The following is a 12,423-nucleotide window of genomic DNA, read 5'->3' on the forward strand; positions in this document are numbered from 1 at the left end:
CTCCTTCAGAATGGACTGGTTGGATCTCCTTGCAGTCCAAGGGACTCTCAAGAGTCTTCTCCAACACCACAGTTGAAAAGCATCAATTCTTCGGCACTCAGCTTTCTTCACAGTCCGACTCTCACATCCATACATGACCACAGGAAAAACCATAGCCTTGACTAGACGGACCTTTGTTGGCAAAGTGATGTCTCTGCTTTTGAATATGCTATCTAGGTTGGTCATAACTTTCCTTCCAAGGAGTAAGCGTCTTTTAATTTCATGGCTGCAGTCACCATCTCAAGACAAGGTCAAATATCTACCTGTGATGTTTATTTTTTGTATTTTTATTTTTAGAAGTATTTATTTATTTGGCTGCACTGGGTCTTAGTTGCAACATGTGGGATCTAGTTTTTCTGACCAGAGATCAAATCCGGGCACCCTGTGTTGGTAGCATGGAGTACTTAGCCACTGTACTCCACCAGTGAAGTTCTACCTACGATATTTAGTTGCTACATTTCTTAATTTTCCTTAGTCCAGAGCCCACCACTTTGTTTCCCACCTGAGTTTCCTGGTTTTGTTTTATGGCCTTGATTGTTACAGACATCAGGCTGATTGACCTGTAGAGGGTCCCCATTCTGTGTTGGCTGTATATCCTGTCAGTTCATGTGCTAAGAGATTCAACTCAAGTTTTTGGTTGGTTCGTTTGTCTTTTTGGAGGGAAGGAAGCAGAAGACTTCATAGACGGTGCTGGGCTGTTTGATAAACTGTTCAATGCTTATAGATAAGTTTGTGATGAATGAAATGCAAAGTCACGGAAGAGCATTAAAACATTCATGGTGTGTGCTAAGTTGCTTCAGTCGTGTCTGACTCTTTGTGACCCTAAGGACTGTCTGCTGCCCAGCTCTTCTGTCCATAGAAATCTCCAGGCAAGAATACTGGAGTGGGTTGCCATTTCCTCCTCCAGGGGATCTTCCTGATGTAGGGATTGAATGCGCATCTCCTGTGGCTCCTGCATTGCAGGTGGATCCTTTAGAGATGATTCTGTGATGAATGAAATGTAAAGTCATGGAAAAGCATTAAAACATTCATGGTAGCTTCTCGCTATGCCTCCATCAATTAGATGACGAGCACACCCACTATGGAATCTTCGGCTCTGAAGGAGGGGTCGTCAGACTCAGGAAAGCTGGGCCCCTCTGATTGGGCCTCACGAGTCTGGGCAGGTCTTTCTACATTCCTCTCTCAGGGGTGAAGAACTGCCGTCGGGAGTTCATTCCAGGATGCTGTCACTTGGATGGTCAGCCATTCCTATCTCACGTCTAACTGCGGTCTCTCCTGCTTTAGGTCAAGCTCATTTTCTCTACTTGGAACCCTGGAATTTCTTAATCTCTGCTCTCAAGTGTCTTCTTGAAAGCTGAGGAGAAAAACAAACCCCAAATACCATGTGATTCCAGGAATCTAAATCCTATGCCTGAAGCGGTAGTTGTTTCACCCTGGAGCGGTTCTAACTTTGCTGCGCCCTTTGCCCCTGCCCAGGAGAAGCTGTGCATACCTTCTCCACTCACCTGCAGGAGGGGTCCTCAGAGGTCAGGACAGGGGATGTTTTCCTTTGCCCATCAGTCTGGGGTCCCCTTGCACTCTCTGGCTGGCAGACCTTAGATCCTGTCCACCCAGCCAGCCTTAGATTGTATTTCCGGTCCCCAACAGGGCTCTTGTTCTGGTCTGCTCTTCCCATTTGGACTGATGGAAGCTGATTCCTCATCACCTTCATCCTCTGGTCTGCTCCTTCGGGCCCCAACCCCGCCTTACTGAGTCAGCAGGGAGCTTGCTGTTTCTTTCCAGAAGCAGGGCTGGGGTGAAGACTCTTCTTGTGGCTGAGCCTTCTGTTAGACTCTGGAAGATGGCATGAGCAAGAACTCAACCCAAGAAACAACCCCTTCCGGGGTGGGACAGCCGTGTCTGACCCCTCCCTTCCACTTTGTGGAATTTCAAAGCAGTTCATTGGCCTGAAGGGAACTTGGGGGTGGGCAATATGAACTTGACTTTTTCTCAATTCACATTACCAACGAGTCCTTTGACACCTGTAATCCTAGAGTCTTAGAAAAAAAGAGGTCTGATTTGTAGAGAATTATCCAAGGTAAGTTAGAAGAGCCATTCTGTTAGGGTCACAGTAACAGGGGATGTCACCGACAGCTAAGGATGATTTCATGGGGTGCCAAGTTGCTCTTGAACGTTGACTTTTCCTGGCTTGTTTTTACTAGGACTGAAATGGATGGCTAAGATGTCTTCACCAAGGACTTAATTTTCTCAAACCTTCTCTAGTAAAAGGTGTGTGTGTGCAGTTGCTCAGTCGTGTCTGGTTCTTTGCACCCCTATTGACGGTAGCCTGCCAGGCTCCTCTGTCCATGGAATTTTCTAGGTAAGAATACTGCGAATGGGGTGCCATTTTCTCCTCCAAGGGATCTTCCCAATCCAGGGATGGAACCTGAGATTCCTGCATTGCAGGATTCTTTACCAGTGAGCCACCTGAGAAATGTCTCTAGTAGTAGAAATGATACTAATCTGTTTGTCATGTTTCTCTCTGAAATCTGATGTTCTGGACAAGGAGGTGGTAGTGGAGGCAGCCCCTGTGCTGTTTTCCTTCAGCAGCAATCTGCCCTCGTGCTTGGGGAGGCATTAGCAAAGGCCCTGGGGCTGACTCATCTTGGGATCTGACCTAGGCCTGTCCCTCGCTGGCTGTGTGGCTTCCAGCAAACCATCAATTTTGTCCCTCCGTCTCCCCTCCAGGCCTTTGCATGTGCCATTTTGGTAGCTGGAATGCTCCTCAACTTGCCTTTTACTGGGCTCATTCCTTTCAGGTCTCGGCTTACATGTCATGTCCGAGAAGGCTTCCTTGGTCTCCTGGTTACATATTTTCTCTCAGCCCTTTGGACTTTTCCTTTGAAGCCCTATCCATCTAATCACAATGGTTATTAAATAGATTTGTGTAAGATTATCTGTGTAATGTGTCTCACAGCGGATTATGATCTCCAAGAGGATGGGGAGCACGCCTGCCATGTTCCTAGTGCCACTGTATGCCTGGCGCATGGTGAGAGCTCAGTCAATAAGTGCTGAATGAATAAATGAAGTGCACGTCCCCAAGGCTCAGTTTCTTCATTCAAAAAAAATGGGCCAATGAATATCTTTTATTTATTTACTTTACAAACCCACATCCCCTGCATTGCAAGGTGGATTCTCAACCACTGGACCACCAGCGAAGTCCCTATCTTTCTTTTAAATGGGAAACCCAGGTCTCCTGCAGGCAGATTCTTTACCATCTGAGCCACCAGGGAAGCCCAAGAATACTGGAGTGGGTAGCTTATCCCTTCTCCAGTGGATCTTTCAGACCCAGGAATCAAACCAGGGTCTCCTGCATGGCAGGCAGATTCTTTACCAGCTGAGCTACCAGGGAAGCCCTTTAAATGAGAATAGATATACCAGACAAACATCAGTTCATTTTCTATTCTCATGGCATGCAAAAAAAAAAAAAAAAAACAACTCAGAAGAAGTAAATGATCTTTTAAATTGTTTGCCTGAAAAACCCACAGCTTAAGTTTCATAAACTTGGAACTGTAATTCTGTAGTCTTTTTTTTTGGCTTTCCTATTCAGCTTAGGATTCCTTGGTGGCACAGATGGTAGAGTCTTTCTGCAATGCAATAGACCTGGGTTCGATCCCTGGGTCAGGAAGATCTCATGGAGAAGGAAATGACAACCCACTCCAGTTCTCTTGTCTGGAAAATCCCATGGACGGAGGAGCCCGGTGGGTTACATACAGTCCACGTGGTTGCAAAGTGTCAGACATGACTGAGTGACTTCACCACCACCGTGCAGCTTGTGGGGCTTTACTTCCTCGACTAGGAATTGAACCCAGGCCATGGCAGTCAAAGTGTGGAGTCCAAACCACTGGACCACCAGAAAACTCCCTGGATGGTAACTCTGTAATGACTGGGGCATCTCTGGTTTCTGCCACAGGGCTTGGACGAAATGACTCTCTTGGATCCTGAGGTGAAGGAACTTTCTCTCCGGGGGATGAGAGAGCTGGTTTGCCTGTGTGTGCTTCCCTGCGCTGCTCTCCTCCTGGCCGAGACGATGTCTAAGTTCAGGCTTGAAGGGTGAGGAAGGTTAGCTCAGCCAAGGGTGAGAGGATGACTATTCTCGACTGAGGGGATAGCGGATGCAGAAGTCTGGAGGGGAGAGGGCATGACGTGCCTGAAGAATGGAAGCAGCTCAGCGTGGTGCGTGGGCAGAGGTGGAGGAGTGGGTCCCGTGAGGAATGTGGAAGTGGTCAGCGCGGGTCAGGGTGAGGGCTGAAAGAGGAGACCCCCCCCAACATGTGAGGGATGCCCTGGAGGCGACGGCAGCTTGCAGGACATGCTATGTGTGTGTGAGCGTGTGCCTGTGGGCACCCGCGTGTATGTATGTGTGTGAGTCTGCAAGGGGGCAGTTGAGGGGGGCCGGGGCAGCCCCCATGACCTCTAGCCAGGATCCCTGCATGCAGATGCCCAGTCAGCATCCCCTGCAAATGCAGACACCCCGGCACTGGAGCGTCGGAAACCCGCCGGGGCAGGAGCAGCTGCTTCTAAATCAAGGCCAGAGAGGCAGCCGAGGGGCCGGGCTGGGTCTGGTTGGCTCTGCCCTGAGGGCTGATGTGGGGGCTGGGGAGGCAGGGGGCTCTCCATGAGGGATTCTGGGCCAGAGTGAGCCCGGCTGGTTTGGGGGAAGTTTATTTTGGAAGCTGGGATGATGCAAAATTAAGTGGGGAGCAAAAAATAGATGAGGCGGCGGTGAGGGTCTGTCTGTGGCCGGCGGGGCTGAAAGTGTCCAGCTAGCAGAGCGTTGTTGGGTAAACAGATGGGGGTGGCAGCTTTGCTGCATGTCCGCTATAAATACCCAGCAGCTCGGCCGCCCCACTGGGGTTTCCTGGCATCGTGGGTGCGGAGATCAAGGTGCAGACACAGGGCACTTCCGGGAGCAGCAGAGGGTGGCCAGGGCCCGGCTCGGATCCGAGTCCCCTAGGGGGCGGGTGGAGGGCTGAGGCTGAGGCCCTCCGCCGGGGCGGGAGGCGCTGCTCACTGGCTGTGGGCCTCTGTGTTTCCTCCCTGTTAAGACGGGGTGAGAAAATGTGGCAAAGGCAAGTGTTGCTCCTGGTGGCGACCGGCCTCCTGCAGACCCTCAGAAATGCCCTCTCCCGGGGCCAGATCTCTTTAGGCACTACATGACCTAGGAGAATTCTCTCATTGAGCTGACCCTCAGTTGTCTCACTGAAAAGATGAGAAGAACCACGGTCTGGGAGGCGGAAATGGACTTGTGAGTGCAGCAGCAGACTGCCCTCTGGTCTCTCAGGGCCAACCGTGGGCGGGGCTGGAGCACCCCCCAGCCCTCCAAGCCCCGGGGCGATCGCTCTCATCTCTACTATAGGAAAGCCCTTGGTAAAAATCATAGCGGTGATGCCAACAGCCGTGCCCACTGCAGGCTTGTGATATGCAGGAACTTTGTAGACTAAGGTCTATGTTTCCTGAGTTTGTTTCCCCAAACTCCCATCTTACAGATGAGGAACCTGGGGCGCAAGAGAAGGGACTGCCAGGAGGAACAGATCTGGGATCCATAAGATCCTCTCTATTTGGTCGCAGTGAAGATAAACCACATGCAAGGTGCTAGAGATGTAGAGGGTCTGCGTGTCCATGGAGCTCAGAGCCTGGAGGGGGAGATGGGCTATGAATCAGTGAATAAGTGACGCACAGATAAGTCTCCAGCATCTGAGATGACCTGGGACCTCCTGTTCTCCTGCGTCTTTAGCAGGTGTGTTTGGACTCCTCCCAGGACCGAGGGGCTTTGTCATCCAGTCACCCAGAGTGCTGGCCCTGGAGTCGGCAGGTACCTGCTGAAACGAACCAAGAACGAATCAATTCAGTTCATGCAAACTTTGCCTGAACACTATTCTGGGCAGGACTTGTGCTGACAGCTGGGGGTCCAGGAATGACGGGCCATTTGGGGAGAGGGCGAGGGTGAAAGCAATGCCTTGTACACATCTGTGTGACATGTCACGATGAAAGAAACATTTCCATACTTCTGAGAGCTCGGGGAGTTAGGCAGGGCTGTTCCTCATTTCACAAAGTAGGAAAAGAAGGTTCAGGGAGGTAAAGGGACCCGCCCAAGGACCTTCATTTGAGATATGGCCACAGGGCCTGGAACCCAGGGCTGTCCAGCTTCAAGTCCAGTGTTCTTCCCTTGCAGATGGGAAGGGGCTCAAGGGCCTCCTAGGCCTGAACTCCCTGTTTGCGTGCAAGTTCAGCAGCGGGACTCCGACCTGGGGAAGGGCAGGCATTTCACCCTTGCTCCTTGCATCCCATTTTGAAGATGCCTGCCTGCAGGTGGAGGCAGGAAAGAACTCTGGAGAGAGTGTCTGGAGACCAAGCTTTGCTCTTTACATGCTGGGCCGTGAGAATCCAGCTCACCCTCCCTCAGCCTCAGTTTCTCTCTGTGAATGAAAGTGTTGGACTAGATAACCTCCAGGAACATGAGGGCTTCCCTAGTAGCTCAGTTGGTAAAGAATCTGCCTGCAATGCAGGAGACCCCGGTTCAGTTCCTGGGTTGGGATGATCTGCTGGAGAAGGGATAGGCTACCCACTCCAGTATTCTTAGGCTTCCCTGATGGCTCAGCTGGTAAAGAATCTGCCTGCAATGTGGGAGACCTGGGTTTGATCCCTGGATTGGGAAGATCCCCCAGAGAAGGGAACGGCAACCCACTCCAGCATTCTGGCCTGGAGAATTTCGTGGACTGTATAGTCCATGGGGTCACAAAGGGTCGGACACGACTGAGTGACTTTGACTTTCATTTTCAGGGAACATTTCAGCTTGTGGTGGTTGTTGTTCAGTCGTGTCTGACTGTGTCCAACTAAGTCATGTCTGACTCTTTGTGACCTGGCAGCACGCCAAGTTTCCCTGTCCTTCACCATCCCCGGGAGCTTGCTAAAACTCATGTCCATTGAGTCAGTGATGCCATCCAACCATCTTGTCCTCTGTCGTGCCCTTCTCCTCCCACCTTCTATCTTTCCCAGCATCAGGGTCTTTTCCAATGAGTCGGCTCTTTGAATCAGGCAGCCAAAGTATTGAAACTTCACCTTGGATGCCCTGTACTCCTCTCCCAGGAGCCCCATGGCCCCCACAAGGGCATAATTGGGAATGAAGGTCCCAGGACATTCGTTTGAAACTGGACCAGGAAGGATTTATACTCCAGCCTCTAAAGCAGGCATGGGCTCACAGCTGATTCTGAAGTCTCCCCCTGCAGTAGGCAGGGCCGAGGGGCTGGGGAATGAAGATGCTCAGGGAGGTGCCGCCAGGGCCCTTGTTCTCTTTCCCCTGCCCTACCTGGTCGCCATCCCACTAACCCTGGGGACAGTGTTCCTGGGCAGCTGGAGCAGGGCACGGCACGTGTGGTGGCCTTAGGGCTATTCACAAACCCCCAGGGTTCCCTCTTTCTAGATCTGTGGTGGGAACGCCCTGCCCATTCCTTTAAAGTGAGGCATAATGTTGTGACAGGCTTTGGCCAACGAGATGGGCCAGCCCCCAGCGGCCAGCAGGACGGTAGTGGCTTGCGACCTGCGTGAGGACCGCAAGGAGCAGAGCTCCCACCGGCCCACAAGCATGTAGTGTGAACAGGAGCTAAACCTTCGTTGTTTGGAGTCACTAAGGTTTTGGAGCTGTTTGCTGCCGTGACATAACCCGTGTATCTCACTGGATGGATTCTGGAGCGGGGAAGCGATGGGACAGCAAGAGGGACTGCAGCCTTGAGATGAACTGATTGATCCTTCTTCCTTCCTTCTTTTATTTCTCTAGCCCTTCCTCTGTCCGTCCGTTCACTCACGGACCCATCCACCCACCCACCCATGTGTCTATCTGATCCATCCTTCCCCTCAGCCATCCATCTAAGGATCCATCCATCTAAGGATCCATCCGTCTAAGGATCCGTCCGTCTAAGGATCCGTCCGTCTAAGGATCCATCCGTCTAAGGATCCATCCATCTAAGGATCCGTCCGTCTAAGGATCCATCCATCTAAGGATCCGTCCGTCTAAGGATTCAGACTCAGGTCTGCTTGGCCGTGAAGACTGATCTTGTCCTTCGGGCTAGGGTGCCCCTTTGGAGGAGACGTGCCCTTCTCTCTACCTGCCCCAATCCTCTCTGTCCACCCTCCCTCCTCCAATAAGCCTTCCCCGACCTGCTCCCAGGCCCAGCCAGCGTGTCCAGGGGGCTGGAGCGACCACATGGTCTTGATTACCATGACTGGCCCACACATGTCAACTGAATCACAGCCTGGAGGCATAACTACATTTTCCGAGAGAGGGCTGAAGCATCCCAGGAAGTTGGCTGTAGTGGCCCCAGGACCCCGAGAGCCACAATGGCCCTGAATGAAGGGGGACCCCCGTCCTCAGCAGGCTTCATGTGTCCATTTTGGATTTGGCAAATGTGATCACTCTAGAAATGTGCCCCCCATGACAGCTCTATTCTCAGCCCCTCCAGGCTTCAGAGTGGGCTCGGGATCCACCTTGAAACATAGGTCTTTTTTTTTTTAAGGGAAAAAAAAATATGTAAGGGGTAGTCCTTGATGGAGGGAAATTGACTTTTAGTGAAACTGTCACACGCTGATTTGTTAGGGGAAACACTCAGGCCTTGCAATCTCCTGAGGAGTTTCCCCAGCTCCTCTTGCTGCAGCAATCAGAGAGAGGAGGCTTCCCTCCACCTGGAAGCCAGGGTAGCCTAGCATTAGAGGCCTGGGCTTTGCAGGTGGATTTTGAGTGGGATTTGAGTTCCTTTCCATCTCCTTGTGGTCCCTGAGAAGAAAGTTCACATCTCTTGGTTTTCACATCTGTTGTTCAGCCGCTCAGTCGTATCCGACTCTTTGTGACGACACGGACTGCAGCTCGCCAGGCTGCCCTGTCCTTCACCATCTCCTGGAACTTGCTCGAACTCCTGTTCATCAGGTTGGTGATGCCATCCAACATCTCATCCTCAATTGTCCCCTTCTCCTTCTGCCTTCAATCTTTCCCAGCATCAGGGTCTTTTCAAATGAGTCAGCTCTTCACATCAGGTGGCCAAAGTATTGGAGTTTCAGTTTCAGCATCAGTCCTTCCAGTGAATATTCAGGACTGATCTCCTTTGGGATGGACTGATTGGATCTTCTTGAAGTCCAAAGGACTCTCAATAGTCTTCTCCAACACCACAGTTCAAAAGCATCAATTCTTTTTGCTCAGCCTTCTTTATGGTCCAACTCTCACATCCATACATGACCACTGGAAAAACCGTAGCTCCGACTATGCAGACCTGTGTTGACAAAGTAATGTCTCTGCTTTTTATTTGCTGTCTAGGTTTGTCACAGCTTTCCTTCCAAGGAGCGAGCGTTTTTAAATTTCATGGCTGCAGTCACCATCTGCAGTGATTTTGGAGCCCAAGAAAATAAAGTCTTTCTGTTTCCATTGTTTCCCCATCTATACGCCATAAAGTGATGGGACCAGATGCCATGATCTTAGTTTTTTGAATGTTGAATTTTAAGCCAACTTTTTCACTCTCCTCTTTCACCTTCATTAAGAGGCTCTTAAGTTCCTCTTCACTTTCTGCCATAAGGGTGATGTCATCGGCATATCTGAGGTTATTGATATTTCTCCTGGCTGTCTTGATTCCAGCTTGTGATTCATCCAGCTTGGCATTTCTCATGATGTACTCTGCATGTAAGTTAAATACACAGGGTGACAATATACACCCTTAATGGACTCCTTTCCCAATTTGGAACCGGTCTGTTGTTCCACGTTTAGGTCTAACTGTTGCTTCTTGACCTGCTTACTGATTTCTCAGGAGGCAGATCAGGTGGTCTGGTATTCCCATCTCTTTAAGAATTTTCCACAGTTTGTTATGATCCACACAAAGGCTTTAGTGTAGTCAATGAAGCAGAAATAGATGTTTTTCTTGAATTCGCTTGCTTTTTCTATGATCCAACAGATATAAAATGGGCTGTCACATCTGTAAAATGGGCTTTTCCTTGGCTTGAGGAAGGGTCATTCTGAAAATGATGGGACAGTGACGGAAGTGCCTGCCGCATAGTAGGTGGGCCATGAATGGTAGCCACTATTGATGATGGCGCCTGGAGAGGGCCTTACTCGGTGACAAATGTGCAGAGCCTTGGTGGCAGAAATGAGGCTGATGGTGGTGATGTATTTTTGAACGAAGTCCAGTTTCTCTTGTGGAGGAAGCTTAGTCCCTGGGGTTAAATGTTAAGAACCAGGATCATGGGCACAATTCAACGTCTATTTATAAAAAGAAGGGAATGTTTCTTTTCTAAAACTCCTGCTGGACTTCCCTGGTGATCCAGCCTACCAATGCAGGGGATGTGAGTTCAATCCCTGGGCCAGGAGGATTCCACATCCCACAGGGCACCTGGGCCGAGGGACCACAGCTACTGAGTCGGCACTTGACCGTCTGCGAGCTGCAACTACTGAAGCCTGAGAGCCTGGGACCTGAGCTCCGCAAGTGAAGCGCTGCAGTGAGACGCCCGAGCACCGCAACTAGGGGCAGCCCCGCTTGGCGCAACTGGAGAAAGCCGCCTGGAGCGACACAGCCAGCCAAAAAATAAGGCACCCTGCGTGCTGGGTGCCCAGGCAAGCAGAGCAGGCACCTGGCTTCTTGGGAGCCTTGCATGGGCTTTAAGGGGGACTAGACCCACTCTAGGCTTCCCTGGTGGCTCAGACGGTAAAGCATCTGCGTGCAATGCAGGAGGCCTGGGTTCGATCCCTGGGTGGGGAAGATCCCCTGGAGAAGGAAATGGCAACCCACTCCAGCACTCTTGCCTGGAAAATCCCATGGACAGCGGAGCCTGGTAGGCTACAGTCCATGGGGTCGCAAAGAGTCAGACACAACTGAGCGACTTCACTTCACTTCAGACCCACTCTACAGATGATGCAACTGAGGCTCCGAGGCCAAAGATCTGGTCATGGCCACAGAGTGAATAGAAGACGGCGGACGATTCCAGCCCCAGTCCCGTCCGCGCTCCTTCTCGCATAAACAGTAGTACCCAGGCCTCTGGGCTGGTCCCTCTGTCCACTGCCGGTCAAGGTCGTGTAATGGCCCCGGCAGCTTTGCCTAAACCTCTCATTATCCCCGCAGGAGGCCGCCGTGTCCTGGGGCTTGGCTTTGGCGGCCACCCTGGTGGGAATGTGGGCTCAGCTCTGCTCTGGGTCAAGCTCCCCAGGGGCCTGTGGGCAGGAAGGGGGCAGGAAGTGGGCGGCTGGGCAGCAGGTGCTGTGGTGCTGGGCAGTCCGCGCTTCCTGACACTTCGCTCCCAGGGTCCTTCCCTCTGCTCAGGGCCACCACCACCTGCATTCCGGAGCCCACATCCCTCCCCCTGGTCAGAGGAGAGTCCGCCTGGGGCCCCCGCACTTGATTCAGGCCACGGCCCCCACCGTGAGCAAACTGAGACTCAGGGACAGGAAGAGAGACTAACCCCAGTGGCAGAGGCAGAATTAAGAGAATGTGGGCTCCAGGAGCCCCACCCAGGGCCCCTTGTCCTATGGAACTGCCCCACCCCCCGCCCCCCGGGATTCTCCAAGCAAGAATACTTTTCCTTCCCCAGGGGAATCTTCCTGACCCAGGGATCGAAACTGCATCTCTTGTGCCTCCTGCATCGGTAGGCGGATGCTTTACCACTGTGGCACTTGGGAAGCCCCAGGAAGACCCTACCGTCCAAACAAGTCACAAGCTAGTTCCCATGGGAAACGGGAACAAATGATCTGACATCAGAATAATCATGGAAAATCTGAGACACGAGTCAGCACAACTAAACCCTTGAGCCTCTCCTCTTGCATGGTAACCCCCCCTGCCCCCCCCCTCCACTCTCAGGGGCTAAATGCACGGCTCTTTCCAGGAGTCAGAGTGCAGAGCAATGCTTAACCCACATCCCCAGCTTCTCGTGGTGAGATTTCAGGCAAGGTGGCACACGTGGGCAGGGCAGAGATTTTAGAGGGGACATTTCTAGCTGCCCTCTTTCTAACTCCATGCGGCATTCGGGAAACCTGAGCAGAGCCCGTGAACCAGGCCGGGCCTCCTCAGAAGCCCGTTTCTGTGTCTTCCTGTTGTGGTTTTGACTTTGGATAAATGCTCTGGCCTTGAACTCATCAGGGGCCGGCCCCATGTGAAGCTCGAAGTTTGTTCAGCCGTTTTGGGCTCCTGGTGGCAAGCGAGCTCGGCCTTAAGCAAAGTCCAAACTGACCGCAGGTTTCCAGGGTGACTCTGGAGCGGACGGGCCTATTTATATGTGGTGGGCATTGTATCACCACTTCCCTCCACGCTGAGTTTGTGAAGGTTTCTCTCTCGGGGTGGAGCGTGCTCTTCTTTCCACCATCATTCTTGCTTTTCCTGG

General features: G+C 51.9%; 1 long non-coding RNA gene across 4 annotated transcripts in view; it reads left to right on the forward strand.

Moving 5' to 3' along the window:
* LOC138990735 (uncharacterized) overlaps positions 1-12,423 on the forward strand; it is a 60,128-nt gene that overhangs the window by 10,356 nt on the left and 37,349 nt on the right. The gene's annotated exons all lie outside the window — the stretch shown is intronic.

This window comes from Bos mutus, chromosome 2 (genome assembly GCF_027580195.1).
Source record: "Bos mutus isolate GX-2022 chromosome 2, NWIPB_WYAK_1.1, whole genome shotgun sequence".
Taxonomy (NCBI): Eukaryota; Metazoa; Chordata; class Mammalia; order Artiodactyla; family Bovidae; genus Bos; species Bos mutus.